This window comes from Doryrhamphus excisus, linkage group LG6 (assembly GCF_037039965.1).
Source record: "Doryrhamphus excisus strain RoL-2023G ecotype Guam linkage group LG6, RoL_Dexc_Guam_v1.1, whole genome shotgun sequence".
NCBI classification, from domain to species: domain Eukaryota; kingdom Metazoa; phylum Chordata; class Actinopteri; order Syngnathiformes; family Syngnathidae; genus Doryrhamphus; species Doryrhamphus excisus.
In genome coordinates this window covers 9,516,517-9,539,642 of record NC_136362.1, presented here as the reverse complement: position 1 = coordinate 9,539,642, position 23,126 = coordinate 9,516,517, and the positions used below count along the sequence as shown (strand labels likewise).

The 23,126-nt window shown below is 38.9% G+C and overlaps 1 protein-coding gene across 1 annotated transcript in view; it reads left to right on the top strand.

The window, feature by feature from the left end:
- Positions 1-23,126, top strand: part of cdh24b (cadherin 24, type 2b) — a 154,696-nt gene that overhangs the window by 14,497 nt on the left and 117,073 nt on the right. The window lies entirely within an intron of this gene.

Here is a 23,126-nt window from a genome sequence, read left to right as displayed (position 1 = left end):
AGTTTGCCTCGTGGTTATGGATACTCGTCGTATGTGAACAAGCAGGACGGAGTTTTTTTTTTATAAGAAACAGCAAAAAAGTGCAATTAATTCCTGAGTTGCCAGCTAATGAGATCTGTGAGAGGGAATTAAGTGTAAAGTTGAGAGTGACCGAGTGGGATGAAAAATACTACACAAATAAAAAGGACAATTAATGTTTAGGAAATAAAATAATAAAAAATATTTAAATTAAATCCCAGACCTTGATGTCATTTTATTTTAAATTAATTACATTATTGTGACGGAGCAAAAATATTGATTTAACAAAAAAAGTGGCCATATAAAGTCAATTATTTTTTTAATTTTAATATCACTCCACTTTTATTAACGATGCCGTTGGAGTCAGAATCGGAATAAAGACAAGTCTCACACGCTCCTCCATTTTCACGTCTCCTCTCGCCGCTACTCACCTTGCCCTCACAATCACAATGGGAGCCAAATTCATTCATTCATTCATTCATTCATTTTCTACCGCTTATCCTCACGAAGGCCACAGGTATACACCCTGGACTGGTGGCCAGCCAATCACAGGGCACATATAGACAAACAACCATTCACACTCACATTCATACCTATAGACAATTTGGAGTCGCTAATTAACCTAGCATGTTTTTGGAATGTGGGAGAAAACCCACGCATGCACGGGAAGAACATGCAAACTCCACACAGAGCTGGCCGAGAGTGGAATTGAACTCGGGTCTCCAAGCTGTGAGGCCTGCGTGCTAACCACTCGACCACCGTGCAGCCCAAGCCAAACACAATGACAGCCGATCATTGTCCACTTGAAGGCCCTCTCCCCCAATAACTCAACCACAAAATGAGTTAATAATGAATTAATTACAGTCACTAAATATAACTGTGATTAATTAATCACAATTAATGCTTTAAATAACAGTTTGTATTACATCACTTACCTAACCAACACGCAATCTACCGGACCCGTACGTTTGCCCCAAAAGGTAGCGGGGTTTAAGGGGATGTATCGAGGGGGGGGTCCATGTGACTTCTGGCCCAACCACCAGGAGCCCCTCCCCTGAACACCAACCTAAATAAATCCTTATTAGTTCTGGGTTCTGTAGAAAGCCAATGAATAAATAACTGAAATAATAAAGTAAGTTCAACATTTAGGTAAACATACATCTTGTGATAAGTACTTTTTCAATAATAATAAGAAAGGTCTGGTTTCACACAGCTGTGTTGCAATTCAAGAAATCATTTAGCCTCCAAGACGGAGCGCAGCGGGGGTGTGACAGCAATTAGTGAGTGGTTGGTCTTGGGGGTGGGAGGACGAGAGGAGGACGAGAGGAGGTAAGGATGCTACAACAACCGGCAGAGGATAGAAATGGGTTGATTTGAGAAAAGACAAGACATGGGGTTAAATGGGACACAGGGACAGTTCATTTCAAGGTAAAAGCTACCGTGGGAAATAAAAGGTGCAACGTCACAAAGGGGTTACTGGCTTACAACTTGGGGAACAGACGGCTCAGAAGGAAAAAAAGAGTGAGATATCACTCCATAGTGTGATGGCAACAGGTCAGAAAAAAGAAGCAACACTTGAAGGAAGGGCAATGTTTACATTGAGGAGAATTAGCTCAATATTTGTGTTTATTCCAAAAAAGGAAGCTTATGGACTCTAATAAGAGACTCTTGTGAACGAAGAAGACCAACAACGACCTTTAGCTGTGTCCCTACAGGGCAAACATGATCTTCACTCTGGTGTATTCATTCAGCATATTGTACTCATGGGTCAGTGGTACTTACATATGTATTAATCAGTGGAAAACACAACTGAAGACACAATAAAACCATTTGTCCTTTCCTTAAAATACCCGGTCCAAACCCATTCTCTGTACTTGCTTAGTTTATTTTTGTCTGAAAATGTCCTCTTTTGGAAAAGAAAACAAAATTACAGTATCATTCGGTTACGATGAACATCCAGCGGCAACACAACATTTTGGCTTGACTAATATTTTGATGAAAAATAGCCTTTGTTTGAACGCAAGGTCGGTGTTTTTGGTTATTTTTGTGTGAAAATGTGCTCTTTTGGAAAAGAAAACAAAATTACAGTATCACTCGGCTACGATGAACATCCAGCAGCAACACAACATTTTGGCTTGACTAATATTTTGATGAAAAATATACTCCAGGAGCCTTTGTTTGAAAGCAAGGTCTGTGTTTTCGGTTATTTTTGTGTGAAAATGTCCTCTTTTGGAAAAGAAAACAAAATTACAGTATCACTCGGCGATGATGAACATCCAGCGGCAACACAACATTTTAGCTAAACTAATATTTTGATGAAAAATATACTCCAGGAGCCTTTGTTTGAACGCAAGGTCGGTGTTTTAGGTTATTTTTGTGTGAAAATGTCATCTTTTGGAAAAGAAAACAAAATTACAGTATCACTCGGCTACGATGAACATCCAGCGGCAACACAACATTTTGGCTTGACTAATATTTTGATGAAAAATAGCCTTTGTTTGAACGCAAGGTCGGTGTTTTCGGTTATTTTTGTGTGAAAATGTCCTCTTTTGGGGCGGCACAGCGGTCTAGTGGTTAGCGCGCAGACCTCACAGCTAGGAGACCGGGGTTCAATTCCACCCTCGGCCATCTCTGTGTGGAGTTTGCATGTTCTCCCCATGCATGCGTGGGTTTTCTCCGGGTAGTCCGGTTTCCTCCCACATTCCAAAAACATGCTAGGTTAATTAGCGACTCCAAATTGTCCATAGGTATGAATGTGAGTGTGAATGGTTGTTTGTCTATATGTGCCCTGTGATTGGCTGGCCACCAGTCCAGGGTGTACCCCGCCTCTCGCCCAAAGACAACTGGGATAGGCTCCAGCACACCCGCAACCCTCGTGAGGAAAAAGTGGTAGAAAATGAATGCCATTTGCTATCTTAGCTGTATTCAGGCAAGAGGCCTGGACTGGTGGCCAGCCAATCACAGGGCACATATAGACAAACAACCATTCACACTCACATTCATACCTAAGGACAATTTGGAGTCACTAATTAACCTAGCATGTTTTTTTTGGAATGTGGGAGGAAACCGGAGTACCTGGAAAACCCACGCATGCACGGGGATAACATGACCGAGGGTGGAATTGAACCCCGGTCCCCTAGCTGTGATGTCTGTGTGCTAACCCCCGTGCAACCCTATCATCAGTAAAGTATATTCCATAAATGAGTTTATCTCACGGCACACGTCAATCACTTAAGTTGTAATAATCGTTTTTTGCCGGAGTTGAATCAAAGGAACAAGCGAAGCAAAGCGGGGCAATTTACTCAGCCTGCTTACACGAGCCGACTGTTGTCATCTGCTTCATTCATGCTTCACAATCATTGGCTGCTTCTCAGCTGTCTTGCTTGTAACTTCCAATCACATTTTATGGAGATGTGTGGAGCCGACATGGCGGGAGATGGCGTCCCTCATTATCACTGAAGCTCAACGCCAACTCCGCAATTAACTGTGGCAATTTTTTTTTTTTTTTTTACACCGGGATGTATTGTACTTACTACGTGCGTATAGTACGATATGTTCGATGCCCGGGTGAGTTGTCATCCTGCCACAATGCTTCCTCCTTGTCACCGGTGCAAAATATAGTCCTTGACTGCAAGCGAGGTGACACATTCCGCCAAATAGGAATTGGTCTTTATCGCTGGTGCTGTGCCAACGTCTGTATCCACTGATACACTGGATTGCAGCCGGCTTTTCAGACGTCACATACAGTAGCTGGCACACTCTTTTTAGCTTTAGCTTTCATTATACACACAAACTGTTTCTACTAGCTTTGTTAAATTTATTTTTTTTTTTTGGTCGCTTGGTTAGTTGATTTGGTTAGTCAACTCCTGGTAGTGATCTTTTTTTTGGACCCGCCTGTGTTTATATGCTATTTGCTATTGCTAATATGCTATTTCGGACCTGCATGACTTACTACCTATCTGTACTTTTGCATTATTTCTTCATGTATTTGCTGCGGACATAACAATTACATTGGACAGACCGGACGCATTGTTCTGTTAGCATGTGTGCTAATTCACAAAAACAACACTTTTGAAATGATGGTGGGACAAGGCACTCACCACTGATGGGGGCTGGGGTGGAAAGGATGGACTGATCCTGTACTTGCGATTGTCTGCCAAAACAAGTCAACTTTCATTGACGGCTGCACGGCGGTTAAGTGGTTAGCACACAGGACTCACAGCTAGGAGACCCGAGTTCAATTCCACCCTCGGCTATCTCTGTGTGGAGTTTGCATGTTCTCCCCGTGCATGCGTGGGTTTTCTCCGGGTACTCCGGTTTCCTCCCACATTCCAAAAAACAGCCCTGATACCTTTGGGGGCAAACGTAAGGGTCCGGTGGATTGCGTGTTGGTTAGGTAAGTGATGTAATACAAACTGTTAATTAAAGCATTAATTGTGATTAATTAATCACAGTCATATTTAGTGACTGTAATTAATTCATTTTTAACTCATTTTGTGGTTGAGTTATTGGGGGAGAGGGCCTTCAAGTGGACACTGATTGGCTGTCATTGTGTTTGGCTTGAGCTGCACGGCGGTCAAGTGGTTAGAACGCAAGCCTCACAGCTTGGAGACCCGAGTTCAATTCCACCCTCGTCCAGTTCAGTGTGGGGTTTTCATGTTCTTCCCGTGCATGCGTGGGTTTTCTCCGGGTACTCCGGTTTCCTCCCACATTCCAAAAACATGCTAGGTTAATTAGCGACTCCAAATTGTCCATAGGTATGAATGTGAGTGTGAATGGTTGTTTGTCTATATGTGTCCTGTGATTGGCTGGCCACCAGTCCGGGGTGTACCCCGCCTCTCGCCCGAAGACAGCTGGGATAGGCTCCAGCACCCTCGCGACCCTCGTGAGGAAAAAGCAGTAGAAAATGAATGAATGGTAATCAGCAGTCGAACATAGGTAAGTTTCAGGAAAATATCAGTTCCCGACTAAAAAAAGGCTAGGTTAATTAGCGACTCCAAATTGTCCATAGGTATGAATGTGAGTGTGAATGGTTGTTTGTCTATATGTGTCCTGTGATTGGCTGGCCACCAGTCCAGGGTGTACCCCGCCTCTCGCCTGAAGAAAGCTGGGATAGGCTCCAGCACCCCTCCCGCAACCCTTGTGAGGATAAGCGGTAGAAAATGAATGAATGAATGAATGAATGAATGAATGAATGAATGAATGAATTTTCATCGACTAGCTATTTAGCTTCCTGAGCAGCAGCTCCATGCATCCTTAATTGTCTCCATTATTTTTTTGTTTGGACACAATTTTTTGCCACTTTCGGTAGAAGGAAAAACTGGAAGTGATGTAGCAAGTTAGCTATTGTTGGCGTATTGTTCAGGCGTCTAATTAGCCAAAATGCAAATTACATGATTTTTTAAAATATGGCTGAGTTTTATGGCAACCGCGGGAAAAAGTGGAACCTTGACTTCTCCTTCTGCTGCAGAAAGTGGCAGCAAGTGAACATGTGGTTGCTAAAGAGGTGGTTGCTGTGTGAAATGCTGCGTCTTTTTCAACACGGTAGTTTGTGCAGAATAACAGTTGGGGAGAGTGGTGTGGACCCACAGAATGAGAGTAGCGGCTTGGTGGGGAGAGAACATGGTGGGAAGGACAGGCAGGAGCTTAGAAGTAAACAGAATGAAAGAGCCGTCCGTGGCAACCGATGTGAGGCTGGATCAGCAGTGAAGAGGAGGAGGAGGAGGACGAGGAGGAGGAGGAGGAGGCAATCTTTTCAACTTGATAACTTGCTGTGAAGAGCAACCCAAAGACAATGTCTGATCCACATTTAATACCCAAAATTATCTCAATAAAATATTTTTTTATTTCCTATATCATATTACTTCTTAAAATTATAATAAAAATAATAAAATAATAATAATAATTTTTCCCCAAAAGGTAAAAAATGATTGCATTCCAGAAACCCAAAAATATTAGGAAAAATAAATTTTTAGCGAATAATTGTAGTTTTTTTTTTTTTTTTTTTTACAAATTTTAAATTTTTTTTTACCATTTTTAACTTTATTGAAAACTCAATTGAGACCAAAGAGGGAGGAGGCCATGGGATATAATAAATACCCAAAATGATGTCTATAAAATAACAGTTTTTTTTATTTCCTGTATGGCATTACATAATAAATAAATTTTTCCCCAAAAGTTAAAAATGAATTAATTTCAGACACACAAAAATATTTGGAAAAATTCATTATATAGCAAATAATTTTAAATAAATAAATGTTACCATTTTTTACTTTATTGAAAACTTGGTTCAGACCAAAGAGGGAGAAGGCCAGGGGATGCAAATAACATGTAAATACCCAAAATTATGTAAAAAAAATATTTTTTAATTTCCTATATGGCATTACATAATAATTTTTTCCAAAATGTCAGAAATGAATTCATTCTAGACACCCAAAAATATTAGGAAAATAACATGTACATAACAAATAACATGTAAATACCCAAAATTATGTTAATAATTTTTTTTTATTTCCTGTATGGCATTACATAATATTTTTTTTTCCAAAAGGTCAAAAATGAATGCATTTAAGACACCCAAAAATATTTTATAAAAAATACATTTTATAGCGAATAATTGTCCGTTTTTTTTTTTTTTTAATTTTTACCATTTTTAACTTTATTGAAAACTTGGTTGAGACCAAAGAGGGAGGAGGCCAGGGGATGCACATAACATGTAAATACCCCAAATTATGTCAATAAAATAACAGTTTTTTTATTTCCTATATGGCATTACATAATAAATATTTTTTTTCCAAAAGGTCAAAAATGAAGGCACTTCAGATACCCAAAAATATTTTATAAAAAATACGTTTTATAGCTTATTTTATAGTTTTTTTTTCATTTTTACCATTTTTAACTTTATTGAAAACTCGGTTGAGAACATAGAGGGAGGAGGCCAGGGGATGCAAATAACGTTCAAGCATATTTAGAAGGTCAAACAGCTTTTCTATGCTCTAACTATGAAAATATTGTATTTGTAAACAAGGAATCCCAGTTTGTAACCAGTTAACCATGACAAACTGGGATTATTGTAGTTTGTTACCCAAAAGTTTGACCGTAATTCTGAATAGCAGGATTAAATGCCTGACTTTACCTTTTACATTACATTACATTACATGACATTACCCCCCCCTCCCCTCCCCAAGTGTAAAATCATGCTCCCCTGCTTCCCAAAACACTTTCCTCCTTTGTTAGTATCAGGGGCTGACGTATATGCAGCAATTTGCCCTTTAAATGTACAACGAGGAGTTAAACCCACATTGGCCTTTTCCAGGCTTGATTCCCATGGCTAAAAAAAAAAAAAACAACATGTGAAGTGGTTCTCCACCGCAGTGGAGCGATAAAACACGGAACAATCAACCAACAAGCCGCCACATGCATCCACACTCTCGCCGGTACATCAGCCGATGATGATGATGATGATGATGATGATGATAATCATAAGTTGAATTGATTTGCATACCCCCGACTTTAAAAGCATCGTTTTTGTTCAGAATAATGTACCGCGGGGCAAGGGGGGAGTGGTGTTGAGATGCATCGGGAATCTAATCATGCTTCATTATCAATGCGTGTGTGTGTCCAAGTGGAGGCCACATGCACAGTGAGCGTACCCTCCAGAGACAGACCCAATTAGATCAAGTCGGAATAGGGCAACACAAGCGAATAAAAATAGAGAAGTACAATTCAACATCAGTATATATCACTTCTGATGCCGCGCAATTAATACAATCTTCTTGTGGCTCGATGATGTTTTATTTTATGATAGACAACAAATAATAAGGGACCAGGAAGTGAATACCATTTTTTTTTACTTTTTCAAAATTAAGGTTTTGAATAAAGGTTTTTGTTTTTTTATTATTTGTTCAAATATTGTTATATTGTTTTATTTATTTTATTTTATTTTTTGGGCAGCACGGTGGACGAGTGGTTAGTGCGCTGACCTCACAGGAGACCCGAGTTCAATCCCACTCTCAGCCTTGAAGTTTGCATGTTCTCCCCGTGCATGCGTGGGTTATCTCCGGGTGCTCCGGTTGAATGAAATGATTGACCCGAGCTGTACGGTGGCCGAGTGGTTAGCACACAAGGCCACACAGCTAGAAGACCCGAGTACGATTCCACCCTCTGCATGGCTTTCCTGTGCATGCGTGGGTTTTTTGTCCGGGTACTCCAGTTTCCTCCCACATTCCAAAAACATGCTAGGTTAATTAGCGACTCCAAATTGTCCATAGGTATGAATGTGAGTGTGAATGGTTGTTTGTCTATATGTGCCCTGTGATTGGCTGGCCACCAGTCCAGGGTGTAACCCTGCCTCTCGTCCGAAGACAGCTGGGATAGGCTCCAGCACCCTCCGCAACCCTCGTGAGGATAAGCGGTAGAAAATGATTGAATAAATGAATAATATTACATGCGGAGTTACCCAGGGGTCAATACTGGGACCAAAACTGTTCAACTTGTACATCAATAAGTCACAAAAGACTTAAAGCTGGTATTATTTGCGGATGATACCACTGCTTTTTGTTCTGGAGGGAGTACAGAGAAGAAATTGTCACACTAAAAAGATGCTTTGATGATAATAGATTGTCCTTGAACTTAAGTAAAACTAAAATCATGCTGTTTGCTAACAGCAGAAAGGACCCATTATGGGATGTATGATGTATAATGGCAACATAGTACCGGATATGTGTGCCCCATTTTGGGAACCTGGACCCCCAGGCTACAAGATAGTTGTCACTGATTGGTTACCGATTTTCCAACGCTGTAACTAATGTAAAATTATGAAAGAAGCTCTGATGAATCACTCTGATGCAGTTAATACGACCTTGAATTCGATAGATAACGTATGTAAATATCACTTGAATCTCTTTTGCGTGGGTGTACATCCAACACGCCTTATAGTCCAGATGGGGAGCCGGGCCCCGCCCCCCTCCCTCCCAGATGGGAGAGGAATACAAGGACATCTGAGGACGTTAGAAATGATCACAGCTCGCCCAAATAGTTGTTGACTTTAATTATTACTCGTTGTTTAGATAGCGGCCCCAGATTTGTGCCGCTCCAGTAACCGGCCAAGTCTTCCTGGCCGGCTGTCAACTGTTTCTTCCTCTCACCAGGTTAGCTTCAGCGGAGGCGCTCAGATACACGGCAGACACTCATATTCTTAGTCACGCTCCCGGTCCGCTCGCCAATGATGCTGCCAAGTCGAGGTACAGGCATGGATGACTCAGAGTCCTTACTGAGTCCTTACTGAGTCTTTCTCTGCACCGAGGCCACGTTCTCACCTCTAGAGTGGATCCCCGGATTCAATATTTCAATCTAATGAACCGGTTTTCACATGAATTAATCAAGATTAATCACCGTTTTGTATCATTCATTCATTCATTTATTCATTTTCTACCGCTTTTCCTCACAAGGGTCGCGGGGGGTGCTGGAGCCTATCCCAGCTGGCGAGGTATACTCTCGACTGGTGGCCAGCCAATCACAGGGCACATATAGACAAACAACCATTCACACTCACATTCATACCTATGGACAATTTGGAGTCGCTAATTAACCTAGCATGTTTTTAGTCGGGAACTGATATTTTCCTGAAACTTACCTATGTTCGACTGCTGATTACCAAACAATGGAAAAGGTCGGAACAATTTCTTTCAGATGAAAGATAGCGGTCTATTTTCCGAGGATGGGTTTGGAACCATTCATTCATTTTCTATCGCTCATCCTCATGAGGATTGCACGGGGTGCTGGAGCCTATCCCAGGCGATCACAGGGCACATATAGACAAACAACCATTCACACTCACATTCATACCTATGGACAATTTGGAGTCGCTAATTAAGTCGCTAATTAACCTAGCATGTTCCACACAGAGATGGCCGAGGGTGGAATTGAACCCTGGTGTCCGAGCTTTGAGGTCTGCGCGCTAACCACTCGACCGCCGTGCCGCCCTATAAGAGATGTTTGTAAAATGGAGATGCATATATATATATATATATTTAAATATTTTATATTGATATATAAAAATATATTTATAATAATTTTATATTATTTTCTTATTATTATTTTATATTATATATTATTATATATATATTATTATATATTATTATTTTATTTTAAAATACAATATATATAATTATATATATATATATATATTATAAATGTGACTTATAATGAAAAAATGTATAATATTATATATAATATTATATACAATTATATATAATATTAGTTATATATAATTATATATAATATTGTTACAGAAACACTGGACAACTTTTTTGTTCATGATTTGTTTATTAAAATTTTATATATATAATAAAAATATATAATATATATAATAATATATATAATAGGCGGCACGGCGATCTAGTGGTTAGCGCGCAGACCTCACAGCTAGGAGACCAGGGTTCAATTCCCACCCTCGGCCATCTCTGTGTGGAGTTTGCATGTTCTCCCCGTGCATGCGTGGGTTTTCTCCGGGTACTCCGGTTTCCTCCCACATTCCAAAAACATGCTAGGTTAATTAGCGACTCCAAATTGTCCATAGGTATGAATGTGAGTGTGAATGGTTGTTTGTCTATATGTGCCCTGTGATTGGCTGGCGACCAGTCCAGGGTGTACCCCGCCTCTCGCCCGAAGACAGCTGGGATAGGCTCCAGCACCCCCCGCGACCCTTGTGAGGAAAAGCTGTAGAAAATGAATGAATGAATAAATATATAAATTATAATATATTTAATTATATATTATATCACAAAAAATGCCACTTATACTCCGACTTCTGTCCATTGATCCAACCATGCTTTATGCTGCGGGCCACATCTGACAAAGTCACTGAATGGTCATAAAAAAAAAAAAAGATTTAACACGCACTAATATGTCTCGCCCAATGATTAGCCCCTGATTGATCAGTTAATTGATTTACAGGCGGGTGTCAATATTTTCAAATCCCCATTGTGTCCTTCTGATTGCTTTAAAAACAATCTCTGCAGCCCCCCCCCCCCTCTGCAAAGCTTTCATTTAAAGCGGACTCGGCGGACTCATCAAGGGCCCATTTCCAAATTAATTTTGCAGCTGCGTTGCTGCTCTTTCTTTAGACACCTGTCTGAATTGGCGGGCCTGCTGGAAATCGATAGGCTGTCCCTCGCTGCCCCCCCCCCCCCCCCCCCCCCCCCGCTTCACACTCCACGGCTGATATTAAAGGCTTGGCTCACCCCCAAGCTCTGTGCGATACTTCCAGGAGCCATGTTGAATTTGGATTAGCATGAGGTGCTTGTAGTTTTTCCCATTGGCTTGTTTTGTTTTTTTTTTTTAAGGTAAGCAACACAAAGCTGCTCCAAAAGGCTTACAGCGGCGGTTGGGGAATATTCTTCACTGAATGCTTTTGATATTAATAAACTTAACCTGAATCACAAATTTTTTTTATATATATTTATAAAATATTCCAAATATTAATACTCCTTTCTAAACAATGTGCACACAAAAAACGATTGAAAACACTTTCTCTATTTCATGGCTGTCTATTAATCCTGGAGGGCACTAATAATGTCAAAAGGTCAGACTTAAATATATTTGAGTCAGAGTCTTCTGCCGCCGCCTCCTAGCAAAGCTTTCCATCATTGCTGCCACCACTCACTCCGCTAATGATGCTGGGCTTCATTAAGAAGCTCATTAAGTCCCCTCGTTAAGCAGCAGGGCTGTTAAGGCTTTGATTGTTAATGGCTCTTCATTCGGAGTGGAGAGAAACCAGGATCCCCAGGAGGTCTTGACCGGTCTATTGCCCTGGTGGCTTTTTTTTATTTTTTATTTTTTTATTTATAAAAGAAAAAGAAAAATTCATTCATTCATTTTTTAGCCGCTTATCTTCATGAGGGTCGCAGGGGGTGTGCTGGAGCCTATCCCAGCTGTCTTAAGGCGAGAGGCAGGGGTACACCCTGGACTGGTGGCCAGCCAATCACAGGGCACATATAGACAAACAACCATTCACACTCACATTCATACCTATGGACAATTTGGAGTCGCTAATTAACCTAGCATGTTTTTGGAATGTGGGAGGAAACCGGAGTACCCGGAGAAAACCCAAGGGGGAATTGAACCCGGTCTCCTAGCTGTGTGGCCTTGTGTGCTAACCACTCATCCACCGTGCAGCCGGGTCTTTAATTTATAAATGAAATATTGTTGTAGGGAAAACCGGTCTATGGCATTTTTTTGCATCATTAGAGCCCTCTAGAAGCAAACTAACACCCCTATAGCCATCTTTACATCTCGTATTACCCAATATAGTAGACATAATAATAAATACAACATGGTATAGTCAAACACAGGGACATATAGACAAACAACCATTCACACTCACATTCATACCTATGGACAATGTGGAGTCGCTAATTAACCTAGCATGTTTTTGGAATGTGGGCGGAAACCGGAGTACCCGGACAAAAACGCACGCATGCACGGGGAGAACATGCAGACGGTGGAATCGAACTCGGGTCTCCTAGCTGTGTGGCCTTGTGCGCTAACCACTCTACCACCATGCAGCCCGGGTCTTTAATTTATAAATGAAATATTGTTGTAGGTAATGGAATTTTTCTGCATCATTAGAGCCCTCTAAAAACAAACTAACACCCCTATAGGAATCTTTACACTTGTATTACCCAATATAGTAGACATAAGAGTGTGGCCTTGTGCGCTAACCACTCAACCACCGTGCAGCCCGGGTCTTTAACTTATAAATGAAATATTGTTATAGGGAATGGAATTTTTCTGCATCATTAGAGCCCTCTAGAAACAAACTAACACCCCTATAGCCATCTTTACACTTGTATTTCCCAATATAGTAGACATAAGAGTGTGGCCTTGTGCGCTAACCACTCATCCACCGTGCAGCCGAGGTCTTTAATTTATAAATGAAACATTGTTGTAGGGAAAACCGGTCTATGGCGTTTTTCTGCATCATTAGAGCCCTCTAGAAACAAACTAACACCCCTATAGCCATCTTTACACTTGTATTACCCAATATAGTAGACATAAGAATAAATACGACATCGTATAGTCACACACAGAGATGGCCGAGAGTGGAAAAAGTACAATGGAAAAATCTGACTGGACAAACAGCTGTGTGTGTATATCCCAGTGTCCCCGCCTCTCCCCCATAGAAACAAATCGACACCTATGGTGTCAATTTGGAGAGGTCTCACTCTGGTTGCTGTTGTTCTATGAAGATTCTTGGTGAACTCTCTTCCTGCCTTTATCAAAACATGGAAAACAGACATTCCAAAAATGGAAATTCCGATGCAGGAAACACGATGTGGATGCACAGAATGAAGATTATATTAGCCTGGACTAACGTGGCCATGACTCTGTACTCCTGGTCTCGGTTGTGGAGTGTTGTAGTCTTCAGGGATTAAAAAAAAAAACAAAAACGGAGGTTTGGTGAAGCGCTCCATTGTAAAAGTTGAATGTGAGTCGAGTTTGAGAGTCAAGACAAACAGAACTTTTCTTTTTCAAAGCCTGAAGGAAAAAAAAAACAGTCAATATGAGACCCTGGACTGCACTTCAATTGTTCAACCCATCCATTCTTAAGTCCTCTTTTTTGTCCTCTATCTAGTATCGGTATTTAAATTATCATTTAAAGTGTTTGTAACGCTTCCTCTTGTAGAGATGGAATACCCACATATTGGAAAATGTACTACAGTAATCCTGTCTTTATCGAGGTTAATTACTCCCAGACCCGACTACGCGATGTGAATTTCCATGAAATAGGGTTTAGAATATATTTGTAGTTAGAATATTAAAAAAAAAAGTCTTATAAATAAAATGTTGAAAATTATTAAAGCCTTCCTGACATGAAATAACACCCCTATAGTCACCTTAACACTTGCATTACCCAATATAGTTGACATAATAATAAAAAATAATGGTTTCTGTATAGTATTCTATAATCTCATCAATGTAACATTACTGACACCTAGTGACCAGTGTTAAGTACTGCATATCATTTCAATGCATCTTCTGAATGCCTTATATTTAGTCATGTTTCTGCTTGAAAGTGCTTCACTCATCGGAGTGTTTGTAACTCTTCCTCTTGTAGAGATGGAATACCCACATATTGGAAAATGTACTAACTTATAAATAAAATGTTTAACATTATTAAAGCCTTCCTGACATGAAATAACACCCCTATAGTCATCTTAACTCTTGCATTACCCAATATAGTGGACAAAAATCATTCATTCATTTATTAATTTTCTACCGCTTTTCCTCGTGTGGGGTGCTGGAGCCTATCCCAGCTGTCTTCGGGCAAAAGGCGGGGCACACCCTGGACTGGTGGCCAGCCAATCACAAGGCACATATAGACAAACAACCATTCACACTCACATTCATACCTATGGACAATTTGGAGTCGCTAATTAACCTAGCATGTTTTTGGAACGTGGGAGGAAACCGGAGTACCCGGAGAAAACCCACGCATGCAGAGGGTGGAATCGAACCCAGTCTCCTAGCTGTGTGGCCTTGTGTGCTAACCACTCCACTATCGAACAGCCCGGATCTTTAATTTAAAGAACATGCAAACTCCACACAGAGATAGCCGAGGGTGGAATTGAACCCTGGTCTCCTAGCTGTGAGGTCTGCGCGCTAACCACTCAACCACCATGCCGCCCTAGTTGACTAATAATAATAAAATAAAAATAATGGTTTCTGTATAGTATTCTATAATCTCATCAATGTAACATTACTGACACCTAGTGACCAGTGTTAAGTACTGCATATCATTTGAATGTATCTTCTGAATGCCTTATATTTAGTCCTGTTTTTGCTTGAAAGTGCTTAACTCATACAAAAAAATACAAAAGATTGCTTAATTATGCATATTATTTTGAAATAACGGGCTGTATTCAACCACAAAAAAGTGATGATTTATTAATATTTTTGAAAAAAACGTGATAGAATGAAGTGGCGAGCGATTTTTCTTATAATAATCTAACAATAACAATCCACTGCCCAATTCATAATACACTTTATCTATAGATTATAATCCGAGTTAGCCTACACACAAACATACTGCTGAGAGAATTCAGTGATTGATTCCGCACGCACAACTTCTGTGGGCTTCCACTGGTGGGGAACTAGCCGAGGAAAAGAGAGATTGGACGATAGCTTTTACTGACAAGGTGCTGTCACGGGCCATTGGCTGGTGTCGAGGTGAAATACTTATTGTAGTCCCAGGAAGAGATTGGCCAAAGGTGCTAATGGATGATTATGAGAGATTGAGTTCCCCCGGACAAATGGACCGGTCCGTGCGATCCATTGAAACAAATCAACAAATCACTTAACCCCTTCTGGTCCGTTCAATGTAGAGTTGAACTGGGCACATGCTTGCTTTTCCACGCCTATTGTTTACAATAATGTTCTACATTGTTGAACGTGAAATTGGAAAAAAAAAATTATATTTATAGTTCATAGACTCCAAATTGTCCATAGGTATGAATGTGAGTGTGAATGGTTGTTTGTCTATATGTGCCCTGTGATTGGCTGGCCACCAGCTGGGATAGGCTCCAGCACCTCCGCGACCCTCCTGAGGATAAGCGGTAGAAAATGAATGACTCGAGCTGTGCGGTGGTTGAGTGGTTAGCACACAAGGCCACGCAGCTAGAAGACCCGAGTTCGATTCCACCCTCTGCATTCCACCCTGTGCATGCTTGGGTTTTCGTCCGGGTACTCCGGTTTCCTCCCACATTCCAAAAACATGCTAGGTTAATTAGCGACTCCAAATTGTCCATAGGTATGAATGTGAGTGTGAATGGTTGTTTGTCTATATGTGCCCTGTGATTGGCTGGCCACCAGCTGGGATAGGCTCCAGCACCTCCGCGACCCTCCTGAGGATAAGCGGTAGAAAATGAATGACTCGAGCTGTGCGGTGGTTGAGTGGTTAGCACACAAGGCCACGCAGCTAGAAGACCCGAGTTCGATTCCACCCTCTGCATGTCCTTTTCGTGCATGCGTGGGTTTTTGTCCGGGTACTCCGGTTTCCTCCCACATTCCAAAAACATGCTAGGTTAATTAGCGACTCCATATTGTCCATAGTTATGAATGTGAGTGTGAATGGTTGTTTGTCTATATGTGTCCTGTGATTGGCTGGTGTACCCCGCCTCTCAGAAAATGAATGAATGAATGATGCTGTAAATAAACATTTCTCAAGATAAATTGTCGACGTGGTTCCATATATTTGTCATTAGCAGTCGAGCTAAAATGTTGTGTTGCTGCTGGATGTTCATAGTTTCCGAGTTTCCGAGTTTTTTTCCAAAAGAAGAAGGTTTAAGACAAAAATGGATTAAGCAATGCAGAGAATGAGAAACGAATGGACACCCATCTTGTGTTCTGTTTTTTTTTTGCAGTGATCATTTCACTGATGACTCCTTTAAAGGAACACCTTCACAAGGAACATACAATATAGTGGGGCCTCTGCCAGCCAATCACAGTCGTTTGGGTGGATGGAGACCCTTCGGGAACACAATGACCTGGATAAATGGGAATATTCACAGACAAACTTCTTCCCGTCCACTTTAGACTTTGCAGTAGATTCCCAACCCTTCCATAGCTGGATGATTCATCTCCACATATGTGAGCTCTGATGGGAATTCTGATCATGTGGCTGTCATGTTCCCGTACAATCTGTCAACAACAGAATCCGTGCTATAAATAATCATTTCTTGTAGGCGTAGTGTGGGCTCGGTCATCACCTTAGTGACGTGAAGTCACATGATTAGAATGATTAGTCAGCAGTGATAAAGAGATACAGTATGAACAAAAGCACTCCATGAACACATCATGGACCATGAACACATCATGGACCATGAGGAGGAAGGAAGCTGATTGGTTCTTGTGGTGGAGTAAATGTTATGGAATGGAAAGGTGGAAGAAAGTTTGGATGGCGGCTGCACGGTGGAAGAGTGGTTAGCTTGCAGACCTCACAGCTAAGAGACCAGGGTTCAATTCCACTCTCGGCACATCTCTGTGTGGAGTTTGCATGTTCTCCCCATGCATGCGTGGGTTTTCTCCGGGTACTCCGGTTTCCTCCCACATTCCAAAAAAAAACATGCTAGGTTAATTAGCGACTCCAAATTGTCCATAGGTATGAATGTGAGTGTGAATGGTTGTTTGTCCCCGTGTTTGACTATACTATGTCGTATTTATTCTTATGTCCACTATATTGGGTAATACGAGTGTAAATATGGCTATAGGGGTGTTAGTTTGTTTCTAGAGGGCTCTAATGGTGCAGAAAAATGCCATAGACCGGTTTTCCCTACAGCAATATTTCATTTATAAATTAAAGACTTGGGCTGTACAGTGGACGAATGGTTACTGCACAGGCTACGCAGCTATGAGACCCAAGTTCGATTCCACCCTCTGCATGTTCTCCCCGTGCATGCGTGGGTTTTTGTCCGGGTACTCCGGTTTCCTCCCACATTCCAAAAAACATGCTAGGTTAATTAGCGACTCAAATTTTCCATAGGTATGAATGTGAGTGTGAATGGTTGTTTGTCTATATGTGCCCTGTGATTGGCTGGCCACCAGTCCAGGGTGTACCCCGCCTCTCGCCCGAAGACACCCCTGCAACAATCGTGAGAATAAGCGATAGAAAATGAATTAATTGATGAATGAAAGTTCCGGGGGTGCCATCATGATCCTTCAATGCTAACAGTGTCACTCGGAAACTATGAACATCCAGCAGCAACACAACATTTTACATGAGCTTCACATTGTGCAGGGGCGTCAAACGGCTACTGGCTATGTGGAGATGAAATTATTAAATCCTACCCCTCCATCTGGTACTTTTACAATCAGTAACTGTTACATTTGTTCACTTCCTGCTTTCCATAATACAGTTTGAGTTTTTTTTTTAAATTTAAATAATGTACCTCGTACCGAAGTCATTAGTGTACTCCATATACATGTACATATTACCTAAGATAGGATAGTGTATTTGTCACATGTAAAGAATCCTGTCAAATTTGTTCTCTTCATTCACTCGTTCCCCTGAGGAGTCGTGGGAGCCAAATACAGATCTGGTGTCAGCACATCGGCCAAGGGAACTGACTATTATCTGCACATGGTTTCATCTCTGGGGGAACGCAAGCGTTGAAAACCCACACAGACACGCAGTGAAGATGTAAACAACCCTAAAGTTGGCCACCATTCCGACATTGGAAACTAAATGAAGCATCCGGCTGTGAATTGAACATCATCCAGGATTTTAGTAAAAAAAAAACCTGGAGAAGTATAATGTGAATAACAAAGGTATGCACCAGGGAATATTTCAGTCAGCTTATTGTCTTGTGTTCTGTGATGGTATGGGCTTCTCTCTCTCTCTCTCTCTCTCTGTGGAAGTTCAGGCTTTGCTGCGCCGTCCGACTGTACCGCCATTGGCTGTCTTTTCAGTCACTGCTTATGCAATTATTGGGATTACTGCATGTCAGTCTGTGCAGCGGCACCACACAGTCGCTCAGTGTGAGCGTTATTACTGTTGCAAACCAATCTGCAGCAGGAAGTCAAGTTCATTTTCATTTCTACAAAGCGCCGGAGCTCAAACCGGGGTCGTTTAAGGATACCTCCACTATTGCATGGGTCGACAGACGATCACATTTTCGATTCAGGAACCGCGTCCTCGCCAATTCAGACATTGATCGGCAAAAAAAAATATTCATAATGTATTTTAAATAGCACTAGCTTTGACAGTCAGAAGGACGGTTTTAGTGCTAGCTGGATGACCAGGCTAAAGGCTAGACCAGGGGTGTCCAAAGTGAGGCCTGGAGACTATTTGCGGCCCTTTGTTGTTGTTTTTTTTTGGTCCGTGGCATGTTCTAAAAACAGTATTTAACAAGAAAACTAAAAAAAAAAGCAAAATTTTTTGTAGCATAAAAGTTTAAATATTAAAGAAAAAAGATGCTATTTCTTATGTTCTAAAAACAGTATTTCACAAGAAAACTAAAAAAATGCAAAAATTAAAAAAATCAGCACTAATTTTACAAAAATAAAGTCAAAATATTCAACGAAAAAAGCTATAATTGAAAGAGAAAATTTGTATTTCACGTCGTAATATTATGAACAAATACTGTATAGGGTCATTTTTGTAGCGTAAAAGTTTAAATATTAAAGAAAAAAGATGCTATTTCTTTTGTTCTAAAAACAGTATTTCACAAGAAAACAAAAAAGGCAAAAATTTAAAAAATCAGCACTAATTTTACAAGAATAAAGTCAAAATATTCAACGAAAAAAGCTGTAATTGAAAGGGAAAGTTGTATTTCACGCCGTAATATTACGAACAAATACTGTATAAGTACATTTTTTGTAGCATAAAAGTTTAAATTTTTCAAGAAAAAAGATGCTATTTCTTATGTTCTAAAAACAGTATTTCACAAGAAAACTAAAAAAAAAATGCAAAAAAAATCAGCACTAATTTTACAAGAATAAAGTCAAAATATTCAACAAAAAAAGCTGTAATTGAAAGAGAAAATTTGTATTTCACGTCGTAATATTATGAACAAATACTGTATAGGGTCACTTTTTGTAGCATAAAAGTTTAAATATTAAAGAAAAATTATGCTATTTCTTTTGTTCTAAAAACAGTATTTCACAAGAAAACAAAAAAAATGCAAAAATTAAAAAAATCAGCACTAATTTTACAAAAATGAAGTCAAAATATTCAACGAAAAAAGCTGTAATTGAAAGGGAAAGTTGTATTTCACGCCGTAATATTACGAACAAATACTGTATAAGTACATTTTTTGTAGCATAAAAGTTTAAATTTTTCAAGAAAAAAGATTCTATTTCTTATGTTCTAAAAACAGTATTTCACAAGAAAACAAAAAAAAATGCAAAAAAAATCAGCACTAATTTTACAAGAATAAAGTCAAAATATTCAACGAAAAAAGCTGTAATTGAAAGAGAAAATTTGTATTTCACGTCGTAATATTATGAACAAATACTGTATAGGGTCATTTTTGTAGCATAAAAGTTTAAATATTAAAGAAAAAAGATGCTATTTCTTAAATTTGCAATATTTAAAAAAATAAACAAAGTTCAAATTTTTGCAAAATTAGTTTGCTGGAAAAGTTAAGTTACATTAATAAAGAAAATAAACTATTCAAAAAATATTCTGGGAAAAATGTAATAATTTAGAAAAAAATCCAACTGCAGAAAAGAAAAAAAAATAACAGTATTTTTACGAGATTACATATTTTAAAAAATGCTAATTAAAAAAGTCAAAATTTTAGTTTTAGTTTTAGTTCAATTTTATTATTTTTTTATTTTTTAAGTTTAATTTTAGTTTTTTCATTTTTTCATTTCAAATGACAAATGTCATTTTAGTAGCATGGAGTGGGAATATGAAAATAAATAAATAAACAAAAACTTAATTATATTAGATTAGATTTTGGGGAAAAAGTTACGATATTAATTTAAAAAAATAAACAAACATTAACAGTTTTTTCATTTATAAGTCGCTCTGGAGTATAAGTGGCAGGAACAGCCAACCTATGAAAAAAAGTGTGACTTATAGTCCGGAAAATACTGTAATCAACAACTATTTTGGTAATAATTACCATTAATTACCATTAAAAATCGGTTTTGACTCCGAGATGCAGCCCGGAAGCCGTAAGGATGCGCCGTATGGAAAATGGATGACTAGCTGATTTTTGATTACCAGGCTGAGCCCCGCTCTTCTTCAAATGTTAAATCCTTGTGCCAACTTGCTTTGAGTTTTCACTTTCAAGAGCCCGACAGTATGAATTTTTCGATTTATGATCATTTACTCTCCGGGAAGCTGGAACGTCCGCGCAATCGGCTCATCGGGAAAATTCCCATTTTCAAAGTAAATGTTGATTCACAGTAACCCGTCTCATTTCTTTCAGCAAATGTGCTTTGCTGTTGCCATGCAACATTCATTGCTTTGCTGAGCTCTCGACCCCCCCCCCCCCCGTTCATTCAACCCCCCCCCCCATCTGTTCACCAACCGAAAGTGTGTGTGTGTGTGTGTGTGTGTGCTTCGCCTGGTGAGTTGTTTCAAATTATGCATTCTTTTTTTTTTTTCGGTCACAGGTGCCACTCAAGCCGCTAATGTGCACATAATGCGATTGAATGCTGCGCTCCGCACATCTTGCTAGCGGGTAGCCAGAGCGTTGCCTGATATTACCTCCAGCAGAAGACGGGGCCGCTCTGCTACTTTACCATCCCACCAGGAGTTCATCTAATAAAAGTCAACTCAAGGCTGAAATCGATACAGCATGTACCTCGCCGCTCGCCATTTCTCCTTCATACATTCCGATTAGTTAGGGAATCATTGATTGGTCCGCTGTTCATTATTCCTTTGATTTGGGGCTTTCATTAAATGGCCGGGGAGTCTAGTCGGCTCCTGGACGTCACAGCTGCTGGGAATTGAACCGCAGCTTGAAGAGCACACAGGAGAGCATGTGTTTTTGCGGATATCTTTGAGATCACGGAGAGTGGAGTTCATGACAAGGTTTGCAGCGTGACGAGAAAGGAAGCGACCGCACCCTGCAAATACGCAGATCCACTTCAGTACATTTTTTGTAGCATAAAAGTTCACATTTTTCAAGAAAAAAGATGCTATTTCTTATGTTCTAAAAACAGTATTTCACAAGAAAACTAAAAAAAATGCAAAAAAAAAATCAGCACTAATTTTACAAGAATAAAGTCAAAATATTCAACGAAAAAAGCTGTAATTGAAAGAGAAAATTTGTATTTCACGTCGTAATATTATGAACAAATACTGTATAGGGTCATTTTTTGTAGCATAAAAGTTTAAATATTAAAGAAAAAAGATGCTATTTCTTATGTTCTAAAAACAGTATTTCACAAGAAAACAAAAAAATGCAAAAATTAAAAAAATCAGCACTAATTTTACAAAAATAAAGTCAAAATATTCAACGAAAAAAGCTATAATTGAAAGAGAAAATTTGTATTTCACGCCGTAATATTATGAACAAATACTGTATGGGGTCATTTTTGTAGCATAAAAGTTTAAATATTAAAGAAAAATTATGCTATTTCTTTTGTTCTAAAAACAGTATTTCACAAGAAAACAAAAAAATGCAAAAATTAAAAAAATCAGCACTAATTTTACAAAAATAAAGTCAAAATATTCAACGAAAAAAGCTATAATTGAAAGAGAAAATTTGTATTTCACGCCGTAATATTATGAACAAATACTGTATAGGGTCATTTTTTGTAGCATAAAAGTTTAAATATTAAAGAAAAAAGATGCTATTTCTTATGTTCTAAAAACAGTATTTCACAAGAAAACAAAAAAAATGCAAAAATTAAAAAAATCTGCACTAATTTTACAACAATAAAGTCAAAATATTCAACGAAAAAAGCTGTAATTGAAAGAGAAAATTTGTATTTCACGCCGTAATATTATGAACAAATACTGTATGGGGTCATTTTTGTAGCATAAAAGTTTAAATATTAAAGAAAAATGATGCTATTTCTTTTGTTCTAAAAACAGTATTTCACAAGAAAAAAAAATGCAAAAATTAAAAAAATCAGCACTAATTTTACAAAAATAAAGTCAAAATATTCAACAAAAAAAGCTATAATTGAAAGAGAAAATTTGTATTTCACGTCGTAATATTATGAACAAATACTGTATAGGGTCATTTTTTGTAGCATAAAAGTTTAAATATTAAAGAAAAATGATGCTATTTCTTTTGTTCTAAAAACAGTATTTCACAAGAAAACAAAAAAAATTCAAAAATTAAAAAAATCAGCACTAATTTTACAAAAATAAAGTCAAAATATTCAATGAAAAAAGCTATAATTGAAAGAGAAAGTTGTATTTCACGCCGTAATATTATGAACAAATACTGTATAGGGTCATTTTTTGTAGCATAAAAGTTTGAATATTAAAGAAAAAAGATGCTATTTCTTAAATTTGCAATATTTAAAAAAATAAACAAAGTTAAAATTTTTGCAAAATTAGTTTGCTGGAAAACTAATTTTTGAATTAAAAACTAACAGGAGAGCATGTGTTTTTGCGGATATCTTTGAGATCACGGAGA